This window comes from Syngnathus floridae, chromosome 5 (genome assembly GCF_059516105.1).
Source record: "Syngnathus floridae isolate MCC-2025c chromosome 5, RoL_Sflo_1.0, whole genome shotgun sequence".
Classification (NCBI taxonomy): Eukaryota; Metazoa; Chordata; class Actinopteri; order Syngnathiformes; family Syngnathidae; genus Syngnathus; species Syngnathus floridae.
The window spans coordinates 9,968,908-9,995,277 of NC_142417.1; the positions used below are offsets into that span (position 1 = coordinate 9,968,908).

The 26,370-nt window shown below is 40.0% G+C and overlaps 1 long non-coding RNA gene across 3 annotated transcripts in view; it reads right to left on the reverse strand.

The window, feature by feature from the left end:
- The window catches only part of LOC148398067 (uncharacterized), a 188,663-nt gene that overhangs the window by 54,937 nt on the left and 107,356 nt on the right, over window positions 1-26,370 (reverse strand). For 2 of the 3 annotated variants that reach the window (XR_015858637.1, XR_015858636.1), the window contains exons 3-5: window positions 21,451-21,584; window positions 13,285-13,481; window positions 7,231-7,370 (exon numbers count right to left, since the gene is read on the reverse strand). This is a non-coding gene — a long non-coding RNA (uncharacterized LOC148398067). The remainder of the gene's footprint in view (window positions 1-7,230; window positions 7,371-13,284; window positions 13,482-21,450; window positions 21,585-26,370) is intronic. The other variant, XR_015858638.1, reaches the window with a different exon arrangement.

Sequence of the window (26,370 nt, forward strand, 5' to 3'; positions counted from 1 at the left end):
AGCGTTTCATATGTTCTCGTAAGCTGCTTAGTCTCTCCCTGAATAATGAATTGATTGATTAGAAGATGTATATCTGCAATCTGTGCAACGTATAAACAGTATTTTCCCTGATATGAATTAGACACCAAGCTTCTAACTAATTGTTATCAATAATAGGAAGCATATGTGCATACATTATAGATGCCGTCAAATCGACGTGTGGCTATAATATGTGATGGACGAACTCTACGTTGAGGTAAAGACCAAAACCCAAGGGGGAAAGAGCGTGTGTAAACAAATTGTCATCCCTTCACCTGAATAGATTGTTGCCATTAGGTGGAGAATGTCAAGTGAGTCCTTCTTAGTGGGCTGTTTTATACAAGTGAGCCTCCATCCTCCTGGACTCCCCATGGCACAGTGATAACAACAATGTAATGACACACAATATATCAGGTGTACAGAAATCCCACTATCCCGAAGCCATGCCGGAATTTGATCTCAGCCCTGATAGTGACAGTGGTAATGATGATAATGTGGCTGAGTGATGATGATGGTGGAGTCCCCTGTCAGTGTGTTTCAGTCCTAATTAGGAAGGGAAGCTTTAAGGAGGCAGCATACATGTAGCAAAGACACCAAGATGGGTATCACCGATTAGTACGAAGAAGAATTAGAAGTTATTCCTCGCAAATCAAATAGAAAGGAAGCAGTACAAAGAAGTAGAAGTGAGAGACAGATATTTAAGGTGAGAGCTCAGGATCTTGGAATGGGCTACAACAGGTAAAAACAAATCTGTGCATGGATGGATGGATGGGTGGGTGGGTGGATGGACGGATGGATGGACGGATGGATGGGTGGATGGTTGGGTGGATTTAAATATATACCGTGACCTTGTCAAATCCACAGAGTGGATCAGTGTTATCTTTTTGCTTCAAGCTCAGAAAAAAAGCCAAATGGTGTTGTTATGTTCAGGATTGCATTTTGCAATAGTCCCGTGTTACTGTGGAGTCACACTGTGGAGGTCAAGGAGGAAGCACCCTTCCAAGCTCCATTGCTCCACTGAGATCTGTCAAAAAGACAGGGGAAGAGAGAGAGAGAGAGAGAGAGAGAGAGAGAGAGAGAGAGAGAGAGAGAGAGAGAGAGAGAGAGAGAGAGAGAGAGAGAGAGAGAAAGGGATGTTTTGATCAAATTTATATTGTTAAAATCCAATTTATATTAACCTTACATTCATGCTCTAAGTTTAATACTGTATATGTAACGTGGCCTTTCCAACATTTTATAAATTATTCTTGTAGTCATTGAGATATTGTTTAAAAATTTACTTTTCAAAAGGGGTGTACTCATTTATGCTATACTAAGTCTGGACGTTTATACTGTACTGCTACTACCACTACAACTCAGATTCTTAAGGAGCTATTTATAACTACAGTATGTGGTACCTTTAATGTGGAATCTAGTCAAATCTAATTCAAGCCTGTAAAAACTCTCTGCCTTGGCTTCCTTTTCCTTGCTTTAATGTCACTTTAAATTAGACCTAAATGCATATGGTGTTGTACGAGTTGTGTGATGTGTAGGTTACTGTTTGTAATTTGCAATGCTCACTGATTTTCTGCCACCGGCAGATGTAAGTGATGTGAGGCTAACTTTAGAACCATGGATTGAATAGTAATATTTGCCACGTTTAATATAGTACACAGTTGAGACAGAGAAGACAACAATAAAACAGTCGGCCATCAAATCTCACAAAAGTGAGTGGCCAGTGCCTAAGCGCCACCAGGAGGAAGAACATTTGTATCACAATAGCCATCCGCTTTGGTGTCGTGAGTATGTTATTGGGTGTATTGTCATTTTTTAAATATATTTAAAATGTGTTTGGATGTGTGTCTGTGCCTCGGTTCCTTTTGGATGCATCTGGCCTTGGCATGAAAGGCCGGGAGGTTTTGGTCAGAGACGCACTGGGTGATTTCAACGGGCCAGTGGGCATACAGCTCAGTCGCATCACATTGTGATCACTTTCCAGTTTTTTTTTTTCCCCACTGATGTGCTGATGCTCACTCTGCCTTCTTTTCTTAACATAGGGTATTGGTGTTATTTTGACAAAACAAATGAATCATCTAAATTTTATGAAAGACAGAGTTGTAATGAGTTAAAACATGTTTGTCAGTATCATGACAGCACAGAATCATCCAATTTAATGTTTTTATGTGTTTAGAGCAACCAACAAATGCTGGTATCCGTACCTCAATACATAATTTAAGGAGGAACAATTTGATTGTGATTGATTTGATACACTCGCATCATTTAAATGAAAACGTACTGCCCAATTCAAATTGTTTTTTGTTGCACGACTAATAAATATTTATATATACATATATAGGCTATATTTTCAAATTGGTGTGATAACCCAGAGGCATGATACGAACTGACTAAATAAAATAATTATCTGTCATAGTATAAAAATGTGTTAAACAATAAAGCACTTAGTTTTTGATTGGCATCACAAATGTGCCTCACTGAAGTTCCACAAGTCGAAAGTTGTCTAGTCATTGCGATGGAATTTCAAGAAAGAATCCTCATGCTTGGTTCATTTACCGATAGGACTGCCAGGTATGGATGATGTGAATCTTCTGTGTTTGCAAAATAATCATAGACCACTTTGATGGTTCAGATTCCTGCTCAAGCCTGGATTTTTTTCCAGTATCTGATCTGATCATTTATAAATGCACACCGTAGATCTTTGCGATCTTATCTGAGTAATAATTCACGATTTTCCTGCTGTATCAACATGCTTTTGAACAGTTTCCATTTCTCCTTGTAAGTGCTTATGTTTTCATTCTAAGTACAGTATATTCAGTGAACCCCTGTTTATCACAGGACATACATTATGTTAGAGGAAACGAAAAGACTCCCACTAGTCCAGGTCTCCAAATAAAATATGCAACTGAGTGACACAGCAGCAGCTCTTTTAGTACAGCATATGAAAGTGAATCATGTCCACAGCGACACTTCTCTCATTTAGTGCAGACGAGGGCTAATCGGCAGTTTGTTCATCGAACGTGTCGTGACTTACTCCCCTCCCCAACAGTCTGCTCTCCTCTCATTCTAGTACTTAAGATGTAGTTTAGGGTATGCGTGTTTGCTTTCACGTGGCTTGACTCAACATTAGCTGGTAGCTTAGTGAAGCAGATGCCAATAAAAACATGTACCGGTGTGGGGGAAATGATTAAAATATTTTAGGGCAAAATCAGAGTGTGTTGTGGCTAATGGCTAAACAGAAGCCAAAGGATCAGGTATGATCAACATTCACTACAGACTAATAATAAAAACAGATTGGATAAGTGCTCTCGAGGACTGGATTTGCCTTGGAAAGTTTTAGTTGCACCATGCAAGTGCTTCTAAGTAAGTTCATAGGGGCAGCTTTCTAACCAAGCTTCTGCAGTTGACTGAAGTTTAAGTTCAATTGACTTGATTTTGTTGCTACCCCATTCTTTTTTTTTTTTTAGTTGCCAACTGGATGACAGGGATGAGTGTGAGAGGCGGGGCTATTTAAGGCCATGGTGCTGCTTTTTGGCATTGAGCTCCACATCTGTGCCGGAGGTCCTCATTTTGATTCTAAATCGCCTTGACACCAAAACAAACAGACTCCTCTTACTGCACCAAACAGGCTTGAAATATTATGGGCACGGCTAATTTGTGGTCACCCAATCTAGCCTTCCTCCCAGTGACCACAGACTCCGTTAATATAAAATGTCGGCGAGGGCAAATTGGGTCTTTGTGCATGTGTGTTGGGGTTGGTTGTGAAAAGAATCCCTGGAAGAAGCTACCCATCACAGTTGTCAGAAGGTCACAACAGCAAACCACAATGATTAGCTGTGCTCATCACGTACAATTAAAATTAGCACTCTGTGAGGTGGCATCTGTTGCTAATTGCAGTTGAACAGTTATCAAGCAGGCCATGAGGAGGGAAAAACAAGTCTAACTGAAAATGAATAGACTTGGCTTGCGTGAAATTGGACGTGTGAACCACCTGCACATCACGCAGGATGATGCTCACCATCAGTTCATATATAATAACCAAGTAAATTACTCCAGCAATAATTGATCGTCATTTTAAAGCACATATTTTGTAAAAATGCTATAAGTAAATGGTAGTAAACATGAATAGAATCAGATATATAGATTCATGTGTGACAATGGGGAGTTAATGATTCAATAATCAGAATATTGATTACTATTTTTGATCATTGTTTTATCATTTAAGGTGCTTGTTAAATTTAAATTGAGTAAATTCTCATAATTTCAAACTCTCAACAGTAAATGTTCCAAGATTCTTCATGAAAGGAATATGTTTTTTTTTTTCAAAAATCTGCTTTTAGTTTGGAAAAAAATGGGCACCTTTTTTTCCTCTCCATTTCCTGACACGTTATGGACCAAACCAGGAACTGAATATTAATTAACAATTTGACATAATTTATTATAAAGTAATTGACAGATTAACAGATTATTGAAATAATCGTTAGCTAACCATTGCCTACCGAGTGACATTGTTTTGGGTAATTGTAGCCGCATGTTTAACTTGTGCGCATACTGGAGCATGAGAAAAATTTGAGTTAAATCACGCAAGACGCATAAACGGAAGTGTTCATTTTTCAAAATGAAAATAGTCAACATATGTGCTGCATGTAATTGATTGTAAGATGATTGATTAGTCCCGCCGCAGTTGGGTGATTGGGGACCCCTGCTACTCATTGCTACAACTTTTGCTTTTTTTACATAATGAATATTATGCCCAAGGAAGAAACTATTCACCTCTTAGCTAATTTGGAGCTTCACAAATTCTGTCTTGTTTAAGAGTCTTATTTCCTCTTTCAAAGGCTCAGCTGGGCATTGCATTCTTGTAATACAACCGGGCAAAGCCAGACACCAATGTAAAGACTCGATTTTCTTTTCCCTCATGACAACGGCTTGCAGATGACGTTGTGTGCCTCAAAAATGTGCAGCTTAGCAAGCAACCAAACACGCATAAATCACATTAATTAGCTTTGCAGCTGTGGTCCTTGTGATGCCTCAGTGGCTTCAGCAAGATAAGGAATCTGTGCCATACTATAAACATAAACAGTAAACCTAGATTGCACAACAAAGACCAATTAGTGCTTGGGGTTTGCTAATTTAGGATCATATTTAGATTAATTATTCTCTTGATGATCTGAGAACTACCAGTTGATTTAATCCTATCTTAATCAAAAACTCAATTACCTGAAAAAATGCAGCTCATCACATTTACCTTTGGTTTTGTCTCACTTGCTTCATTTGTGAGCAAGACAACTGGTGGCGGTAATGCTTGGTCAAAAAGATCAGAACCTGTTGAGTATTTTCATCTTAATGGGCAGTATTTTTAAATGTAAATAACATGCAGTTGTTGCTCTGCCTTTACCAATGGTATACATAATACTGTGGAATCTCAAAACTCAAAAACCGTAGACCAAAGACCAAGGAGACCCAAGGAGTTAGATCAAAACATTCGATGGACTTTATCGTGAAGTAAGCTGGCACAGAAAGCCTTGTGTGGTGCCCATGTACATCTTGTTGGACGTGCATGTTTACGTATGGATGTATTTATAATACACAGAGTCCTGCATGTGCTCTGGTTAAGGTAGTTTACAGACTGGCGTTAAAAATGTCGCTTCTGAAATGCTCAGTGAAGTTGATCGGGGCCAGGGAGTGTTTGTATTTGGACATGTGACCATGCGCCACAAAAATGTTTTTATTACCCTGGGCGCTGACTTGGTTTCCACAAAACACTCTCTACCGAGTAAACTAGAAGTGGAGACAGCAACTTCCACCAGGAATGCGCTGGCACGATCTAGCCATTGGCCCAACAGTATTCTGTGACGGGGTGAGGAAAACTCGCTACGTGAGACAGATCCGCCCCTAAAGGGAGACAATTTCTGTACCATGGCAGGAATCATACTGTAAAACATATTGATAGTTCTTCAATCTTTCAGTATTTTGATGAGAGCACGTCGCAGAAATGCTACGGCGACACATGGTAACTGTTTTGACTATGTATGTCATCATGAGTCCTTAAAAAGATGGATGTTGACACATTACTGGTTTGGGTGTCTTGACTTTTCCCCTCATGCATTTTCTAGACTACTTTATCCTCATTAGGGTTGTGGTGAGCAGGAGCCTATCCCAGCTGACGATGGGTGAGATGTGGGCTTGACTTTTCCCATAAGAAAACTAGCACTGATGGAAATGTTCATAAGGATACTGTACTTACAACAATTTTATCGACAAATGATACGATTTCATAGTTTGGGGAGCATGATTTTTTTTTCTTCTCTCTTGGGGCTGGTAACCAAAAATAATTGCAAAGCACTAGTCTAAAATGAGAATTTGTGTTTAAAGTGCTACCAGTTGCTTTGTTATGCACATGATTCTTGAAAGACTATGTCAGCTACCCGACCTGCGCACCTTTGAGTAGAAGCTTTACAGACGTGACATTGTTTGAGTCGATCTGTAATAGGACGAAATAGAGTGTTCGTCATTGTATCCCTGGGATCCATAGTTAAACGCCACATTGACCACTGCTGGTCAGGCCCTCGACCAACAAGGCCACTGAACATTCCCAATGTTTTCTTGGAATGTTTTTTATACTGCATTATGCACAGATGCCTACATCTGTTTAGAAAACATGAAATTATATGAGAGAGGGTGAACAAGAGAAGTGTTTGGTGAAAGCCACATTGCTGAGTTAGAATAACACGGAACCATGGAACGTCAGTTTAAGTGTATTGCAAACATTCTGGTATAAACAACCACACTTTTTAAAGTTTTGCTACTCAACCTTCTTACAGTACATCAGTACATTTTTCGTAGACATAGTAGGCCTCACACAGAGTGAAACTACATTGGGATAAACAGTGTCTCTCTTTTTTTCCAGTGAACTCAATTGATGAGCTGGAGCAGGCATTCTCCAGATACACTGAGCACCTATGTGAGAGCCTGATATATCATTTACTCCTTTTTTAGATATTTATTTGTAATTTATTTTGTGTTGAATTGTCAGTGGTATTCTTTTATGTGCCAACAAACTTTTAGTATGTGGTAGTGTGTTAGTGCTACCAATGTGCCGTTGTGTGTCCATGTATCTTTAAAGATCGTAAATGTATGTACATCAAATGTATTTATCTGTCTTCTATTTTCTATGGAAATTGATATCTCAAATAAATGAATTAAAAATGCACTTACTGTTACAGCCGCTTATATCACCAAGGTTAAATTCATTCTGTCTCAGCAAATGAGCCACTCCTGACCTCACCCTCTCTTCAGCTGGGCCATTGTTGAGAAAGGCTTTTTAAACCACAATGAGTGGGAGGTGGTGCTAAAATCTGAAATCACAAAAAATGCCATTTAAAACATGTCCAATTTTGAGGAATTGGAACAAATGATGACTTGGTGAGCAATAAAGCAATTGCGACACTGATAAACATACTTAAGTGGTAGGCTGGTACTGTATTTGTGAGTGGGTTGATGCGTTTAGGCACATTTTCTAATTTGTGCATAGGTCATATCCATTGTGCATTGACCAGTTAAAGAATCATACACCACACATTTATGAGCTATAGCTATATTTCAGTGGTTCATAACTAATAATGAGTGTGACTGAGTGTCACCACCTATTGATTGTTTGAGGACGCCTGTGTCATGTTTGTGTTGGGATTCCCTCCAGTGAGAATAAAAAAATACATTAATCATTTATGCTTGCATGCAGGAAAAAAAATAGAAAAAAATCCACAAAACTCTCTAGAAACAGATTGATGTAGAATTGATTATTTTTTGTTGTGTTTTTTTTAATCATAACTGAAAATTGACACTTAAATGATTTTGTTTTCAGTCAAAGCAACAGCATCTGTTTTTGGAACATCACAACCGACAAATATTGTGATTCACAAGCTTGGAAAAACATCATCAAGCGTACAGTAAATGTTAATGTAGGACTAGATTCAAATGAACAATATGTAAAACGTGATGAAATCTTGTGCCAAATAAAGCCTGTAGTATTCCTCTAACCAACCTCTTGAGTTATACCAACTGTGGTGTCTGTGCTCTAAAAATGTCAGTCACGTTGAAGAGGTTAACCCTCGCCCAATAAGAAAGCTGTTGGAATCTCACACAAATAGACGGACTGTATCTGATCCGAGCTCAGCATGTTGTAAAAGCATCCCGGTCCAATCTTGCCTCCTTCTGTCACCTCATTAAAAATACAAAGCGTCTAGCAAAGGGCCAGTCCTGAGCAATCTCAGTTAAAACTGCCAGTGAATGTGGCAGCGTTAATGTCTTTTAATGCCGTTTCATCTGAAAAGCCACATTAGAGTCAGATTTAGTAATCTGGTTTTGCCTGTGCTCATCTCTATGATGTCATTATGCTAAACTGACCTTTAAAGCCAGATTAGGACGGGTGGTGGGAATAGAGAGAGGCTTTGGAAAGAAAATTAACACAAAATGAAAAAAATGGCCTATTTGGCACAAGGATGATGAAGAATTCGGTGGCCTTTTAAATGTACCATCGTCTACAAATCAGGAGTGACAAAACGTCTGCGGTATGACCGGTTCATACCAATGTTTCTTAGGTTCGTTTTCAGCACTCGGGAATCACTGATGTTAAAGAATATTATGTCCAACCTATTGACTTGTCCCTCATGGCTTCTGCTTTTTAAGTACATTAAATAGTCTTCCTCCATCCACTGAAGACACGTCATGTCCATTTTACAACGAAAGAGCTATCTAAAATACAGTATTTATTTTTAGAAGCACTGGTATTGGATTTTTTTCCCCCCAGTATTTCTTCTATAATGAATGAAGCATTTGAACCAACACGTGATTACTTAAAGTTGTATTTATTTTTAGAAACACTGGTAATGGATTTTTTTTTTTTTTTTGCATTTTACTTTTTTCAGTATTTTTTCTATAATGAATGAAATATTTGACCCTACACATGATTACTTAAAGTTGTATTTATTTTTAGAAGCAATGGTATTGGATTTTATTTTTGCATTTTATTTTTTCCCAGTATTTCGTCTATAATTACCAATTATTAATTGATCCAACACGTCACTTAGAGTTGCAATAAAGTATTACCCCCCCCCCCCCAATATTTCACTCCATGCCTTATTTTGACCATTTTGCAACGTTTCATGTTCAGGACAATATGAGTTCATGGAACACGTGACAATGATTGCTACATTTTTGTTTTCTTAACTAGACGAGTGCATCCAGGTCCCTTAGTGTTGCCTCGCAAACGCATGTGGAGAAAAACAGAGATGGTTATTCTAAAAATGATGTCATGGTTCAGGGTGGTGTTTAACTTCTGAGCTGCTATAAGTAAAGAGAGCATTTTCCTGTACATACCCTACATTTAGTGGTTTTAAAAAAAAAATGCAGCATTTATCTGGAGATAATCTCTGACAAACACAGAGCATACCATTTTAATAAACATTAAAAAGTGAGCTTTGAGCCTCTTGATTTCACATTGTCTTCATGTTACCGGTAAATGAAAAAAATCATTTGTTGGTTTAGGTTTTAAATGGCAGTTTCACTTGCCACAATTAAAGATAAATATAAAGTATCATTAATGTTTGCAAAGCAATGGTGTCATGAGCCTCATGAATTTGATTATTTAAAAATATATATTTAATTCGATAAAAGAGTTAGTAGAGTACTTTTCTTTGAGCTGCGCCGACAAGGTCATTAAAATATTCCTGCTCATCTCATCAGGTTGACTTCATCTTTTGCTGACATGCTTGAGCTGGGACAGATTCATCTTCCACTTCCTTATCGTGTCATTATCACAATGTCACAGAATTATCATAATCATTATCATGTTGGCTTCTTCCTGGGAGAGTGTAATTGATGGGCCAGCTAAATGTATCTCTCAGGAAGAGGCTTCCCCTTGTTAGTGATCCTTGTGAAAGTAAGCATATTTGTGGCACATGCCACTGAGGTGTGACTGAGCGCTAAGGGTTGAGAATGCCTGACTAAGGCACAAGCTGCTCAACATGTCTGCTCCTTTAAAACTTGATAGGGATTCAAGAAACACCGTTTTTCCTTAGCTCTGAGACTTGGCTGTAATACGTGCAGGGTTCATTCAGAATTGGTAAATGGACCTCCTCCATCTTTTTGCAGAGCCACTGGGCCTCTTTAACGGTCAATCTCCTCTTCAATTGGCCCTGTCTGGCCTGAGGCGAAACTATTTCTTCAACATTCTTTCCATGGATCACGATGCATTTGTCTCACTGTGCATTATGCAGTTAAATGTAAATACAAACATTCTCCTGGGAATGAGAGGAACATTAAAACAGATAAAAGATGTAGCAGATACATGCTGCGTTAAAATACAATCTTGTTTACCCTTCTCTATTGATTATTTTTCATATGGTATGCTCACTGCCATTTATCTTTGGCTGTGTGCAGTCTATAATGCAGGCATTGAGCCCAATTCCAATTGAAAACCTATTTCAGAGTATTTTCTCTGCATTAATTGCTGACTTTAAGTGCATATACTCTGTCACTAGCATACAGTATTTCACTTTGCAGTTCTCACTGCTTTTCAATGTTTCCATTGATAGTGTATCCAATCTATCCAGTTCCTGTGTCGAGGTAGCATGGGCAACTTTTTTTGACATATGATTAAGGCCTGATCATTTGAAGATTGGGTATGGGCAGGCTGACGAGCTGAAGACCATTTTGGACAGACTTGTGTACTCAAGTTGAAGTAGATTTAATTTACCATTATTAGAAAATGTTGGAAATAAAATTACCATTATGTTGAACTGTAAAGCGCAGCTATACCGATAACCCGGTAGCCCATTCTCATTTAACTCATTAGTAAGAGTAGTATGACCCCTTGTTAAATCAAACTCTTGACCCGATCTGCTTTGGTGAAATCCCCAACCCAATGTACTAGGTATATAAAGAACCCAGAATTGGGCCTAGCGATGAGCAAATTCAAACAATTTAGGTTACTTTGAACCCAGCAGTTTAAAAACGGTGTCTCAAGCCATGCAGGTAAATCCAGCCTTTGTCATCCAAAACGAGTAAATCTAAACTCTTTAGACTCACTCCACTCGTGCATCATGCCAATGCCACACTGTGAAGCAGCAGAGGGAGTGACAGCTTTAGGGACAGGAATACTCCCATGCTCACGGCTTGTGCTCTGTTCCATCATTAGCCAATGAAGCCCTCATAAAAGTGAGTTATGCTCCACAAGAGGGGAGGTTCCATATGGCACAAGTGATCCAGAAAGGTAACATGTCGCTAAGGACCCCTAGAGCCCAACAAGTCAGTTTTTACAGGCCACCCCCCTTTCCCGTCATTAATTGATTTTAATAGCTGGCTGCAAGAAGGCAGAATGCTCCCATTCAGAGGTCTGATGGGGCTCTTCCCAGCCCCCCAGTGAACACTGCCGCACTTAGAGCTGTTTGTTTGCTCTGCCTCCAGTGTGTGTGGCTCCCGGACCGGCTGGGTTACTCAGTTAGACACACACTCAATGTCCCAGCTATTCACTCACTCGATCACTCAAACATTTGTTCATTTACCAGCTCAATAATTTCTTCTCTCAATCATTGGCTCAGTCATTTACACGGTCATTTATTCAGTGCTCACTGTTCACTCAACAAGGGATATCATACTTAAAAGGAAGGTTCATTGGAACATCATGTTGTCATATACGTATGTAGCAGTAACAAGAATCAGGCTATTAAATTTTGCTGCAATATTTTTGGAAGAAAACAAAGCCGGAACAAGGATTAGACTTTCTTCCTAAAGCTAGGCTGGGATGTAACACTCTTCTATTTTGGAGGAGGGGAGGTTGATTCTTTGATACAGTCTTTGTCTCGCTCATGCTGCAGACTCAAAGTGAAAAAATACCCCATTTTGCATATTTTTACTCTTTACTTTGATTGTTCAGCAGTCTGACTGCTGGGGGCGGGGAGGAGGGTTTGTATGGCGGATGATGAGGAAGGATAGGGAGAGAGCTGGGCCTGTCATAACTGCATAATACACCCATTACTCCTGTGCAGCAGAATTACCATGGATGGAAATGGGATTTTGAAGATACATGGAATGTAATTATTGTATACATATATGCATTGCCATTTTACCCTCAAAGGAATCTCTGGGGTGATATGTCCTGGTGCTTGTGGCTTGTACATGTGTTTGTGCATTTGTTTTTAATAGTTACAGTATATTTCCTTGAACCACCAATATTTTCTTGTCACTTACATGTATTTATTTTTTTGCTTCTGTGTCCCTTTTAAAGCTATGTTTCAATGCCTCAGAGCCTCCACAGCATTTCCCATAAGGCAAGAACTCCTTTCAAAACGTCCTCTTTACAATTGGGAATTAGGTGTACAACAGGACTCAGTGTCTGTGCCTTCATATAAAAGCTACAGTATAAAAGTATGGAAAGTTTTTCATGCTTGCAAGCTCAAGACCCAAATGTGGTCCAAATGACATGATAATATAAAATATGGATGAAAACAAATGAAATGTGCAACTGCCCACTGATCAGTAAATAATGTAAAACAAAATATAAAATGAGCAGAAAAGGGCTAATCTACACTCATCGAGTAGCGTATTTTTTGGACTTTGAAGCTTTCTGATATTCAAATCGCAGTTTCAATGAACAAGACATTTTTTGGGGGTGAAGTTTCCATATATAGGGCTCACTGCGTGATAAGGCACATAACTGCACAGTCAGGGAAAGTAGCAAATGAGTCCAATTTAATTTTACTTCAATTCCATACATTAGGCGCAACAGATTATAAAACACATTGTGAATTGAGGAAATTAGAGGTTTTTAAGTGTGACTTAAATTACAATAATCCATAAGGCTGACGCTACTGGAAAGTGTTCCTTGAGTGGAAGGTATACGCTACTGTAGGTATGGTCCTGAGCTTAAAAATGACAAGGGTAAAGGAGCTGAACCCAAAAATGTGAAACTGTGTATTTTCTCTCAAGAGGGTTGGTAGTGAAGATTTTGCAGCGTGAACACCTTCGAACATGGTTTTCAGAAGCTGTTTCGACCATACTAGTAGTGATCAAATTCACTCGCAGTGAGAAATACCAAGACAGCAAATTGAGCATACGGGTTATGATAAACACATAATTCATGTGCATTTCTAACTTTTATATAGCATATGTTCTTTGCTGAGTCTGTCTGTTATTATAACAAGTGTGTAGCTGGAGCATGCAAGACGACAGCAGGAACATGAAGCAGTATGTATGGTTTTCAGTGTGGTGCACCTTAGGCGAGGGGCCTCTGCAGCCGGTTTTCTTTGGAAAGCACCTGGGTGTGAAAAGAGGGCCTCCCAGTCTGGCCGGAGAATTTGTATAAACAGAGGGCCAGCCTGCACTGGACTGGACCTCTCCAAACAGAAACCATGAGTCAGCCCTGGGAACCTATCCACGTTCCTCATTCGGCAGAATCAGCCAAATACAGCCTGCAAAATGAACACGCGATAGTGTTGGTGGAGGAAACACGATCGTACGTGTGCAAGTCGCTATTCTTAGGACTGTGTGCTGATTTTAGACCCCACAATTTGCTATTTTTGTTTTGGTTCCGTAAACAATGAAATGTTTGTGTTACTTTTTGTTTGACTTTGTTTGTTTGACTTTGTTTATTGTTAATATCAATCAAACAAATGTTGCCCACTGAATTAAAAAATGTGATTGATATAAAAAAATGCTCTCTGCAGTCATCTTCACATTTACGTCTGGTTGAGTGCAAGCTTTTATTATGACATTCAGGCAACTGGACTCTGCAGAGGGAGGCCTTCCCCTCATCTCCGGTTTGTGTGAGTGGAGAGGCAAGGGCCTCACACTCCAATGAGGAATATTTATCTTTCCAGCTGGTTAGATGTATTAAATGACCATGCTGCAGAGAAGACATCGGGGAGGGAGGAAAATGAGTGCTTAGGGAGTGGGAGGAGAAAGTTTTGTGGAGAAAATGTGCCACAGGGAAACAGAAAGGGCTGGGACTGGAAAGATGCTGAACATCTCCCACTTAGAGGGACATAAAACAGCAAGAATGACATTACCTCCCACCGTGGCAAATATCATTGTGACTTTGTCTTGCATCAGCACACAAACATGCACAGAAAGAGAACTAATTAACTTCCTGACATTTACAGAACTGTATTTTCGAAGACAGAAAACAAATGTTCATGCAAATGTGACAAGAAACCGTTAAATGCTGGAATATCTGAGGAGAATGGAGAAGCTATTCTCATCCCGCTATGTCACATTTATCTGAGTAAAAGAATTTGTTCTTACTAAGGTCATCATCTCGTACTATTACAGGTATGAGGCCCCACTCCAGATCAAAAATGTACAAACTATTGGTGCATTTGGAAATGCACTCTGCTCCACTCAAAGCATTTGGAAACGCGTAGCATTGTTGGAATGTGATTCAGAGTGCCGCAAACCAGGAGAGCCAGAGCACACTCCGCGGGCACTACGTGGCAGTGTCAGGCAAGATGAATAGAAATGAAAAGATGCAAGGTTTGGGGGCTTGGCAGGGGATTTAAACAACTTAATTCATCAATTGTGTATCCTGGATACAAGTTATTAGCTTCTTTTATGAAGTTGTTGTATAACAGCGCAACCGAAAGCACTAATCGCTAAAGTTTACAGATCCCATAGCTCACAACAACACACGAGTATGTTTTTTTTCTGTTATACATTTACATTATTTCAAAAAACTATTGTTACAAGGTATTTTCTCCAATGTTTCTGAAAGCAAATAAAATGAACATATTTGTTCGTGACCAGATTTTCAGTTTCTTTCATTCAGCAATTATCCAATTCATTTCAAAGGACATTACATGGAAACAGTCCCCTGATGTAAGCATGTAAACCACAAGCAAAGGGGTGTAATGACATCAAAGACCCACTCTGTGAAATGTGATCCCGGGGTTTTCGGAAAGGAATGTTGAATGGGTGGCAGTAATGCATGTGATTGTGGTTATGCAAAGTGTAATAAGTGGGGAGCTGAAGTCATGGAAATTTCCCTCTATAAAAGTGAAGCATGACAATGGATTTAGAGCATCAGGGCCACAGGATTACGGGGATCATATAAATCCCCCCTTGCGCCATAATTTTAGCAAACCGCATCGAGCTCCGTGTTAGGGGTTAATAATCTAGCTCAGCACCTCTTCCCCCTTGTCTTGAACCCAATTTCAAATCCTTCGCATTAACATCCATAAGTATATAAACAGTTGCCCGTACACATTCACTCTTGCTTTTGCACTTTATATGCAGACACACAAACATGTACATGCTGATGTGCATGTCATGTGATGGTGCTCCTTATACATCACGGTGATGTTGGGTGTCATGGAGCACACAACTATGCCCTCTTCATAAATACTAAAATGCGAGATGCCTTACGCCTCTCACAACTGCCCCCCCTGTAGCACTTTAAGATATAAAATCAGAAGTACTTCTCAGAGGAGCCAGAAATCAATTGGGGTTCATCAAGCCCCCCCTTTACCCTTCAAACCTTGTGGGTTCACCATGACCGAGTGTACAAGCACACGTTGGCTGCTCGACACTTCTTCCTTAGAGCTTGTGTCCACTATACACACACACTACACTTTCTTATATCAGTCTGGATGGAGCAGTTTGACATCAGGTGCTTTGCAGCTCCTCGTCTCTATTAGGAGTGAAGGCAGGGATATCGCATAAGCCAACAGGATTTGGAGGTAACAAAGCATCAGGCCGGAGAAATCCCTACCTGCGTGGGTGCCTAACCTCACACCTTCACTGCACTTTGGCTACAAGGGTCTAAGTGAGCTAAGTGGTGCCATCCAAGCGACGCAACACTATGTGGTACCCCATTCTATTAGCGTCATCAATCACTTTCACCCCGTCTACCCTAATAATGATTAATGAAGACAAATCCTGGGACGAAGGGGTCAAATCATGTACATTTTGACAGTCATGATTACAGCACCGGCTCTTTTACCTGTGAAAATGACTACAATCTGACAGTCTACATTCACCCAAGCACACTGAGTGTATCTTATCCATTATTTGCATTTCAAAGGCTGTGCAAGTGCCACGGTCATGAGTTTGATGGCTGCTGAGCAAGAGTCTTATATATGATGTTCAGCAGCAAGTAAATCCATGTGATTAATCAGGTATGAAGCTAAAACATAATAATAACCCCCTTTAAATTAATGTGCAGCTCATAGCTTGAACAGCTCAGCGGAAAGGCCATTTGTCACCTGCTCCCCACCAAGTCACAATTAAGCAGTCGCCTATTACCACACCCGACACCCCAACCTCCATTCTCCTGGATACCAAATTTAATCACAGTCCTGTCTCCTCTCTTCTTCGTCTTCTGTCTGCTCCTGGGTGATCATGTCTTGAGGCGGCGACTTTCATTTTGTCATTTGATGAGTGGTACATTAGCAGATGTAGCATTATTTCCTAGTTCAGGCTGTGAGCATTGCCTGAAATTAGATAGTTGCTGTTTAAAGCACTAATTTGAACTTGAAAATCATCGGCATGAAACATTCTGAATTTGGCAGTATATCACTTGTTATTTTAGAACATTTTAGAGGTGAACTTCACTACCCTTTCAAGAGACAATAATCAGTGTATAAAAAAGGCAAAGTGACAGATTGTGTAATTGGTATAGATACCTCATTTGAATTCGGGAGCTTTCTTTTTTTTACCACAAGGGAGACTTTAAAAAGCTGTCAAGTACGCCATCCACAACCAATGCCCACCACCTACTTCTCCCCTTTCTTTCTTGTACTCCTTTTTGTGATATCCTCTAATTTTGCCAGAGCCCAGTCAAATTTGTCGCGGCGCGTGGGCCCGTTTGATTTCATTAAAGAGAATATTTAAGCATAAAAATTGTTTAATCGTTCCATGTCATTAGGAGATGGATTTCATTTTGCATACATTTGCATTCTTCCTCCACAAATTAAAATAGAAAAATATGCAAATGCAGAGGCCCAGGTTATGGCAGAGGTGTTTCTTGTCATCACTTTAGGAAGTTCCATACTGCAACGCCTTTGCAGAACTGGGCTGACAGCAACATCTGGATGCCTTGAAGATGCAGGGGGGGGGGGGGGGGGGGGTGGAGGTGTGGGGATGAAGAGGTGTGACAGGATGCTTCTCACGTTTTGCATTAAAAAAAAAAAAGCTAGGCTGCACCACTGAATCTCCTTACTGCATCTCCCACCCAAGTGTCTTAATGAAAAGCCGTCATCACACTTATTGGATTCTGTAATTACCAAGCACATCCCGAGTGGTTTGGGTGTTCCTGTGCCGAAATGTATAGTGACTCAATGAAGACATAAAAGACGGCACTGTTCTTTCAACTGTAGCCTCTGCATGTGTTTTTATCAGCTGTTTCTCTACTGTTGTCCACATGGATAAGCACTACCGCTAATGAGGCGGTAATTAGCAATAGCTCAATGCTTCTTCACCAGTGGCTCTTGCATTTATCCCTCTGCACCGTAATTTTCTCATGCTGCAATTTCAAGCATCACAGCTAAATTAGTTCCAGCACATTTAAAGTAGGACTGCGAGGATGAATATAAATGTGCTTTGTATTTAGTCAAGGTCTCATGCTTTGATTATTAGTGATAATTAACCACCAATATGAGTTTTTTGTGTGAAATATAACATAGACCCTAACATGTCCATCATGTTTGCGGATGTGTTGCTTCAGGTTTTTCACTGGCGACTTTTACACTAAGTTTTAATGACAGGTCTGTACTTTTTTCCCATAGGTCACAAATGGCATGCTTTTTGGGCTCTGTGTTAAAAGTAAAAGCCAAAAGGCTATCTAAATAGCAAACATGGCTACATGAATACAGTATTTAAATATTATTGTTTTACTCAACCCCTTAATAATGAAGCGACCACACATTTTGACATGTTTTTAGATGCAAATGTGCATCATACTGGTTAACGCACATAAAAATGATCTAAATCATAGATGTAAAATGTGTGTTGGTTGGGAAACATATTGGATTAAAGTATAAATTGAGCAGACACAATCTTGGGTACACCACAACTACAGAAGCCTATATTTATTTATTTATTTATTTATTTATTTATTTATTTATTTATGCATGCATGCTTTATTTACTATAACAACATGAAGAAAGCTGAAGGAGACCAAGAGCAATGCCTGTGTCTGCATTTGTGTGTTTGACCGGTCGGCATGTTACTGTCCCCTACAATTAAGGAAAAGTGACTTTGACGGATTGTGACAAACCATTAGCTTCATTTGTTAGCGACTGAGCAGCATTAGTCTGCTGTAACAAATTAGACAGCTGGAGCCCAAAAAGGGGTCCGGGCTAGAAATGAGGGCCTTGTGGTGACTTTGCAGAGTGGCACGGGCCTGATGACACACAGGCCCTGTGGCAGGGAAGGGGGTAATACATCATGGGAAGTGGCAGTCAGATAAACGGTGTGCTGAAGCTTATTGGGAGAAGAAACTATTGTGATGAGTCCGCGCCGGCGACCTGTGTGAATAAGGGTCACCACTCCATAGAGGCAAACCTTAACAGCTCCCTGCGTCTTAATTTACCCTAAAAAGCCATTACAGGAACTCAGCTTTCTTCTTTCTGACCCTGGGCTCTTTTGTCCTGCTTTCCTATACTCTGAGAGGAACAGTCATTCTTCAGGACTTTGATGGCCCTTTAGCCAAACTCTGAAATGAGCTCTCCAATCAGAACGACGGGTGCAGTTCTATAGTGCAAGATGCTGATTGAAGGCTACACCTGCTCTGGCACTTATGCAAGTACAGTAGTTAGTGCGTTTGTTGAAAATGTGCACATCTTACTTGACATTTTGCTTGCTCACATGGCTGTCCTTGTTATGTCTTTCAGCTTGCAGCATTGTTTATTGGTTTGAGGGTAATAGTATTGAATATAAGGGAGATAATCATAAGTTGATGGCAATAATAATAATTACAATAATAATGATATTGCGGCACAGTGGTTGTATTGCCTCTGACTAGAGCCGTAGATGGTGTAGGCATAAGCTACACTCATCTGACTTGTGTGCGGGTAGCGTGGGATCGATTTCTGCTCATTGATGGCGTACATGTGGGTGTGGCCGGTTGTTCGTCTCTCTCTGTCCCCCGCAACTGGCTGGTGATCAATTCAGAGTGTAATCTGCCTTTTGCTCGATGTCAACCCCTGCGAGACTGAACAGGATAAACGGTGTTGAGAATGGTTGGTTGCTTGCTTGCTTCTGATTGTTGCTTTTGGACTCTTTCAAGAATAAAACTAAAATATTTTGGTGTTTTTCGCTCTGTAATTAATTTTTAGACCTTCTTGGGGTGCATTGCTTTCTGTTAAACTTGGGGAATTATTCGTTTTGTTATGTAATTACTATGACTGCACTGTGACAGTTTTTTTTCTTTTTCTTCAAACTGTTTCACTGGGACTTGCAGTAATATAAAGCAACCTTTGTGAGTCACAGCATTCACAAAAGCCAGAACAAATAGTGATGTTGGACTGAGAGTGCTGTTGTTCATCTTGGCAAAGTTAATAACTCTCAAAAAGAGGAGAAACAGTCTTCCTTCTGGATCACTAAAAAGCTATTCAGTAGCACAAAATTGCTCTCAAACTTCATTTCAGCAGTAAAGCCATGTTTTCTCCTCCAACAAGCTCAATTAACCTCAAGTTCAAATCACCTGAAAAGTCACCACCTCAATTGTGAAGGCTCATTTAAAGTTTCTTTGAAGAAATGACAACGAAAACTGAATATTAGTGTTTAACTTCCCAAGCTACAAATAAAAAAAGTTAAGGACTAGCTTAATTAATTTTAATTCGGTATTTTCCATTTACTTAAGGGTCAACTGGCTATCCCAGACGTATACTGTATAGCATTTTTGTTGTTGGTTTTCTGCTGTTGAACGAATATAAACTTGATTTCTCTGTGGCAATGTACTAGTCAGTGGCTAGATTAAGTAGTACAAAGCAAAGGTTCAGTGCATTTATCCAATCAGTGCCAAAGCAATATGGCAGTCAATCTTTGTGTACAGAATTGTAAAGCTGACCCTTGAATGTCACTATCATCTGCCAATAGACCATGAACACAACCATTCTGCTCCACCTGCAGCATCTCACTATACTCTTCTCTTCCTGAATGTTCAGCGTCAATGCCTCTTCTTCTTCCCATCGTTTCATTCCAAACCTCTTCTCTAACCTCATCTCACCATCTTCCTTCATAGGCAAGGTTTTCCTTCCTATAGCCAGACTGGTGATTCAATAGCACTGCTGTTTGTGCACTACCTCCCACTGGACAATCAAACTGTGTGGCTGAGCGGGTGGGGGATGTAAGGGTTCCATTTTCTATTAGAACAAAACATGCCTGTGGGGCCAGAAGGCGTCAACTGGAAATGCAATCTGGGCCTTTGAGCTGACACCCGGGGTGGGGTAGAGGTGTGGCGGAGGGTGCCGGGGCAACTGTTGTGCGGCGCAACTATGAATGTTATCATTCTCTGGAGATCCCATGCTGTCTCCCCAGGCCCTCTTCCTGCTTCTTACATGGACACTTTAGGGATAAGAGGTCCCAATGGCTGGGCAGGAAGACGGCTCATTCGACCTATACCACTCTCGAGCCTTTCCAAGTCATGATGGATGCAAAATTCAAATGAATCAAGAAACCAAACCTATGTATACTATATGATGTAGTTGTCAAAAAAGCACAACGAGAAAAAGAACTACAGACGGCAGGAACATTTACTGATTTACTGTAGGTGGTTGGTCTCTGCAGGGCTGGTGTGAATGCAGATTGGGAGTTCCTGGACATGCATAATTCACCACATGGGAGATAGAGGAGGGTGGTGGGAAGAAAGGGAATAGATAGATGGGTAAGAGAGAGATGGAGGGAGGAATGGAAGGAAGAAGGAAGAGGAAAATGAGCAGTGCGTCTCAGGCAGCGTCAGCGTCTACAGTGAGGAGGTAATTAGGGAGCTGTCACTTGTTCCTGTCAGGCACCACTCCCACTGAAACATCGAATGTGTATGTGCGCGTTCGCTTTAGGTTGTTCTTGTGGGGGCGGATTGAACGTGTGTGTGTGTGTGTGTGTGTGTGTGTGTGCGAGAGAGAGAGCGAGAGAGCGCGAGAGAGCGCGAGAGAGAGAGAGAGAGAGAGAGAGAGAGAGAGAGAGAGAGAGAGAGAGAGAGAGAGAGAGAGAGAGAGAGAGAGAGAGAATTTGAGTTGTGTGTTGAATTCAAATGCGACGGAGAGAAAAAGCGAGCAGATTCAAAGCAATGGAAATGTCATAATAGTGGATGAATATGAGTCAGAAGTACACTGTTGAAAGTGTTAGTGAAGAGGAGATGGAAAGAGGAAAACTCACCATGGGTGTTTGGACAAGACAGACAAGCTATGTTCACAAGATAATAATATTTGAGGGAGAAATACTTACTGCAGCACAGGGGGACTGGTGGTTAACCCGAATGCCTCACAGTCGAGGGGTGCTGGGTTTGAAACTCAGCTCAGGCCCACGTGTGGCGTTTGCAGATACTGTCCCCATGCTCATGTGGGTTTATTCCAGGTTCTCTGTTAGAAAAATATGCATGTAAATTAGTCAAACACAATGCACAATAAAATGTACACTTGCACCCAAATGAGACCTAACTATAAAAAGGAATTTTCTGAGATGTTTACTTTAGATTGACACTGTCAAAGTAAAACTATTCCCACACTTTACTGGACTCTGCACAACTCCATTTTTGGCAGTAAAATTTAGACAAACAATCACACTCACACTTTCATCTATGGGTAAATTAAAGTTCAATTAATTACCAAACATGCATGTTGTTGAAATCCCATGCAATCATAGGAAGAACATGTAAACTCCACACACCATTGTTGGAGCTAAGATTCTAACCCAAACCTCACAGTTAAATGTATACATTGTAAAATATAAATAACAAATTGTCAGTTCCATGAAAGTATGTCATGTCAGGATATATCCTAACACCACAACTGTATGATATTTTCTGTTAAACATAATATATGAGCGTATTATTGACACAAGACTTCCATAAATATTCTCAGCAGTCATGTGTCATTCTCAACCCTCGGCACCCTGATTTAAATCTCCAGCCAAAATAACAATACCCTAATGTTTAAACAATCCAGCTGTCAAATCAGTATGGACAACAAGAATATATTTGGCAGCCTCTTAGGACATGGGCAGCCTGAGCACACACATTGCAGGTATGACACACACGCAAACACACAATGCATGGGTATTTAAAGCTGTGAATGCCTTTATTATCTGCAAGCCCTCAGGAGACAGTAGCACACCATATGAGTGAATCAGTGTGGGCCCGTCTGTGGAGTTTTCATTGTGACAGCGGCACTCATACCACTCACTGGGTGTTCCAATTAAAAGCCACCCCTGCCAGCAGAGCCTCAGCACTCCAACAATACCCGGCTCTCCCACACGCACTCGTGTACTATGCGTGTGCGCACATACACATGTTGCTGACCGACCACAAACAGGATGCAGCTGACGATGATGGATAACCTGGCTGCTGATGCAGACTTTGGCTAAACAGCTCAGGTCTTCACAAGAGCTTTGTCTACAGGCAGGTGGTGGATTCCTCCTCTCAGGTCCTCGAGGTAATTACTTAACATAAATTACAGTGTGACACTAGAAGGAACTATTTTTCGTTCATTCCGATTATGACAACGTAAGATTGCAAATTGACCTAGAAGCTCCAGTCAGTAAGTAAACATAAATACAAGCCCTTTCCACAAAGATGAGCATGATAACAATTTGTACCATCCTTTATACATTGGCTACAAGATGGCAACTCTGTGTAAACAAGGCAACGTCAGAGTCAGATGTGTCATTTACCCCGAGCTGGCCCAGAAAAGACTCGTTAGGGTACTTCAGAAGTATTTGCACTGCAATGCACTGGCATTAAAGACATCACTAGGTCTAATAAATGCATTATTTAAAAGCTATTTACTAATTGATTACAGTCGAGCACCTCATCAATAACAGAAACGGCCCCCTTCAAGTCAAAATACACATGATTTATACATGAAAGGGTTTTAAAGTGAGAAATTATCTGCTAATAACTTATAAATGTTTTAAAGTTTTTTTTTATGTGAATATCTATGTGTATTTGGGAAGCAGTTCAGTAAAGAGTTTAAATGTGCAGAAAAATACACACTCCCGCAGGAAATCAATATCAGTGAAGCAGAAACCCTTCAGTCAAAGTCAACACATCCATGCATGTATTTTTTTGTACAGTCTTCCAGCTTTATGGGGTGCGACGCTATTTTTTCTGTGGACCATATTAACCAGTCAAACCTTTTAAAAATACATTATTTGTGATGCATCTGCCATTAAGGTGGCTGACAGGTTTAATCAAAATCGCAAAGCCAAAAAGCAGTTGTGAAATATTTTTACCAACTCCAAAATATTTGGGAAACCCAATCAAGCAAAAATAAACAAAAAATAAATCACTCATATTTTGGTACATTGCTTTTATGACATTGTAAGCTTTGTGAAAAAATTGTGTTTTACTTTGTGATCAATTAATAAAGGCTGAGAGGAAATGTAAAACATCGATCAATATATACAATAAAAATGCCATTTCTGTGTTTGTCAAGTTGAATGACAATCAGCCAATCAGAAAGCAAGATGACTGAAGAGGACAAAACAAATAACGATGATTGGAAACATTGTGAAGTTCATTGTGATAGTGACTCCAGACATCGATGAGCAACTCGTTGAACCAAAGAGCTAGCTTTGGTTCCTCTTCATTCCATAATGTGACTTTTGCAACAATGCTGCCTTTCGCAGGACATCAGGTCACAAATGATCGTGTAAGACTTTCGGTAGGAAAATGAAAATTGAATTGATGTGGTAGACAGATCACCAAGTGTGGGATGTCATTGTTAGGTAGAGTTTTGCAAATTTAAAAAACTATAATTGCATGTGCAGAGCACATAACATTCACAATTGGCTCAGAACTAGACAACCACTATCATACCTTCTGCCCGACTTTTGCTATTAAGATTCATGCATGACTCACTGATCCGTTTCTGCAATATTATCCACCACTTCCTTTTCGCACATGACACCCTTCTTACTAACCAGTAATTTGTAATAAAAAGCATCTGAAGTAATTGTGATGTACAAAAATAGCTGGGTTGCAGTGGGAATGAATGATCATAACAGGATGTTAACTGTGATGATATTTTCGAAGAGGGGGGATGAGGATTGTGTTTATGAAGCCTATTCTTAGAGTTGCCTACACTGAGCTCGTCATGCCACGGGGGGTTGTCACTTTCCAATGAAGAGACAGGCCATGCATATGATGGAATCTCCCAGCAGCTACTGCGATGCCCCATGGAAGCTAATGCTAATCACTGCCACTGGTGTTGCCCCGCACCCCACAGCTGTCTCGCTCGTAGACTGTCAGCTCATGAGCAGGCTCCACGTCACCATGCAGGGAACCAGACACGCTCACACTGCAATAGAATACATGCCGCACTGGGAGGTGGCGGATGGAGAATAATTCTTGTCCAGCTATGATGAAAACACCGTCTGGCATGCTCAATCCTCCCTTTATGTGTGTAGATAGTCAGGTGTGAATGCACAACTTTGTTTCATGCACACGCTTCTGTGTACGCAGATGAATATCCAGGCGCATTTTATGATGACACTAATGTGTGATGCTTCTTTAAATATAGGCCTATCGTTCATCTGCTAATGAGTAGAGGGAGATGAGCCTGTTGAATATGGTTATTTGCTGCTGTATTAACCTTCACAAGATCACTTAGGATGGTGGTGAATGTGTGTATGTGTGCTTTAGCTACACGTGTATTTACTTTGGACCTTGTGTCTTTGTCAGTCTTAATGCTTGGGATTTCTCCTGTGTCACAGGGAGAAAAGATGGATTAGCTTCGTGCTGTCGCGTATTTATTTAGGATGATCCAGTCCTCCACAAATGTCTGAACAGTTGTTTGTATTTGTTTTGCCGCACTTATGTACATCATTGTATAGTCTGCATAACATATCAAATAAATATGTAAATAAATATTAATAGTAAATATTGTAGGAGTGAAGTAAAAAATTGAAGGAGCAAATATTACAATTCAACCAGATGTATTTTAACTGTAATATTCTGTAAAATATGTTAAAATAGAAGTGTTAATTTCAGTTTGTTGTAAGCATTAATACCACTTGTTTTCATCTTGGAAGAGGACCTTGTCTAGAGGTTGTCTCTCCATAGGGGGAATTCTGGGGATGATATACTTGAGTAGTATGGTGTCCTTGATGGCAACATGAAACCATTGCTGGCAGTTCTTATGGATGAAGAGTGACAGGGTCAAGAAGTGAGGAGGTGTCTGTCATATAAGGCTATGTCTTTAACAAATAATAATAATAATACATTTAATTTAGAAGCACCTTTCAGGTCACTCAGGGGAGTGAATTTTGTTGAGAAGTGAGAAAAGAGCCTTAGGGTTACCACGGTGGGACAAAATGAGACTGGAAAAGTAAGTGGATTTGGCAGAAGCAATAGAGTCCTTGGACTGTAAAATGTGGTTTTTGTACATGTCCAGGTGAACAGTGAGAGCAGTCTTTTAATGGACGCGTTCATGGATTTACTGTAGCTTCATTTTTCATTTTGTTTTCATTGACCACACCCAAGTCTGATTACCTGCATAGCTATTCAATCAAAAAACACACCAAAGTTGACCAAAAGATCTCACAAAGCTGCCACAAAATGTGGCAATCAAAAGAAATTCAAGAAGAGATGAGAAATAAAGTAATGGACTCTCTCAGTCTGGAAAGATTTACAAAGCTATTCCTAAAGCTTTAGGACGACAACGAACCACAGTGAGAGTCATTATCCACAAATTGAGAAAGCATGGAACAGTGGTGAACCTTCCCAGCCTACAGATATTACCCCAAGAGCACTGAAACGACTCATCCAGCATTGTTCCGAGACAAAAACCACGGCTGACCAAAAAGAACATAAAGGCTCATTTAAACACGTTTGAATATTACTCAAGTGCTTTGACAGAATATTCTAGGTCATACCACTACGAAAGCTGTATTTTTTGTAAGGTATAATATATTTTATCTTATTGAATGATTTTATTCTGACTGGACAGCGTCCATGTATTGCTTGAAAGCTGCTTTATGAATGCAATTTATTATTATTATCATTATCATTATTACTATCATTATCATTATTATTATTATCATAATCATTATTATTATAATTATAATAATTATTATTATTATGATAATGTGTCTTGTTACATCTGGGATGAATGTAACACAGCATTTCAGAAAGATAACATCAACAAG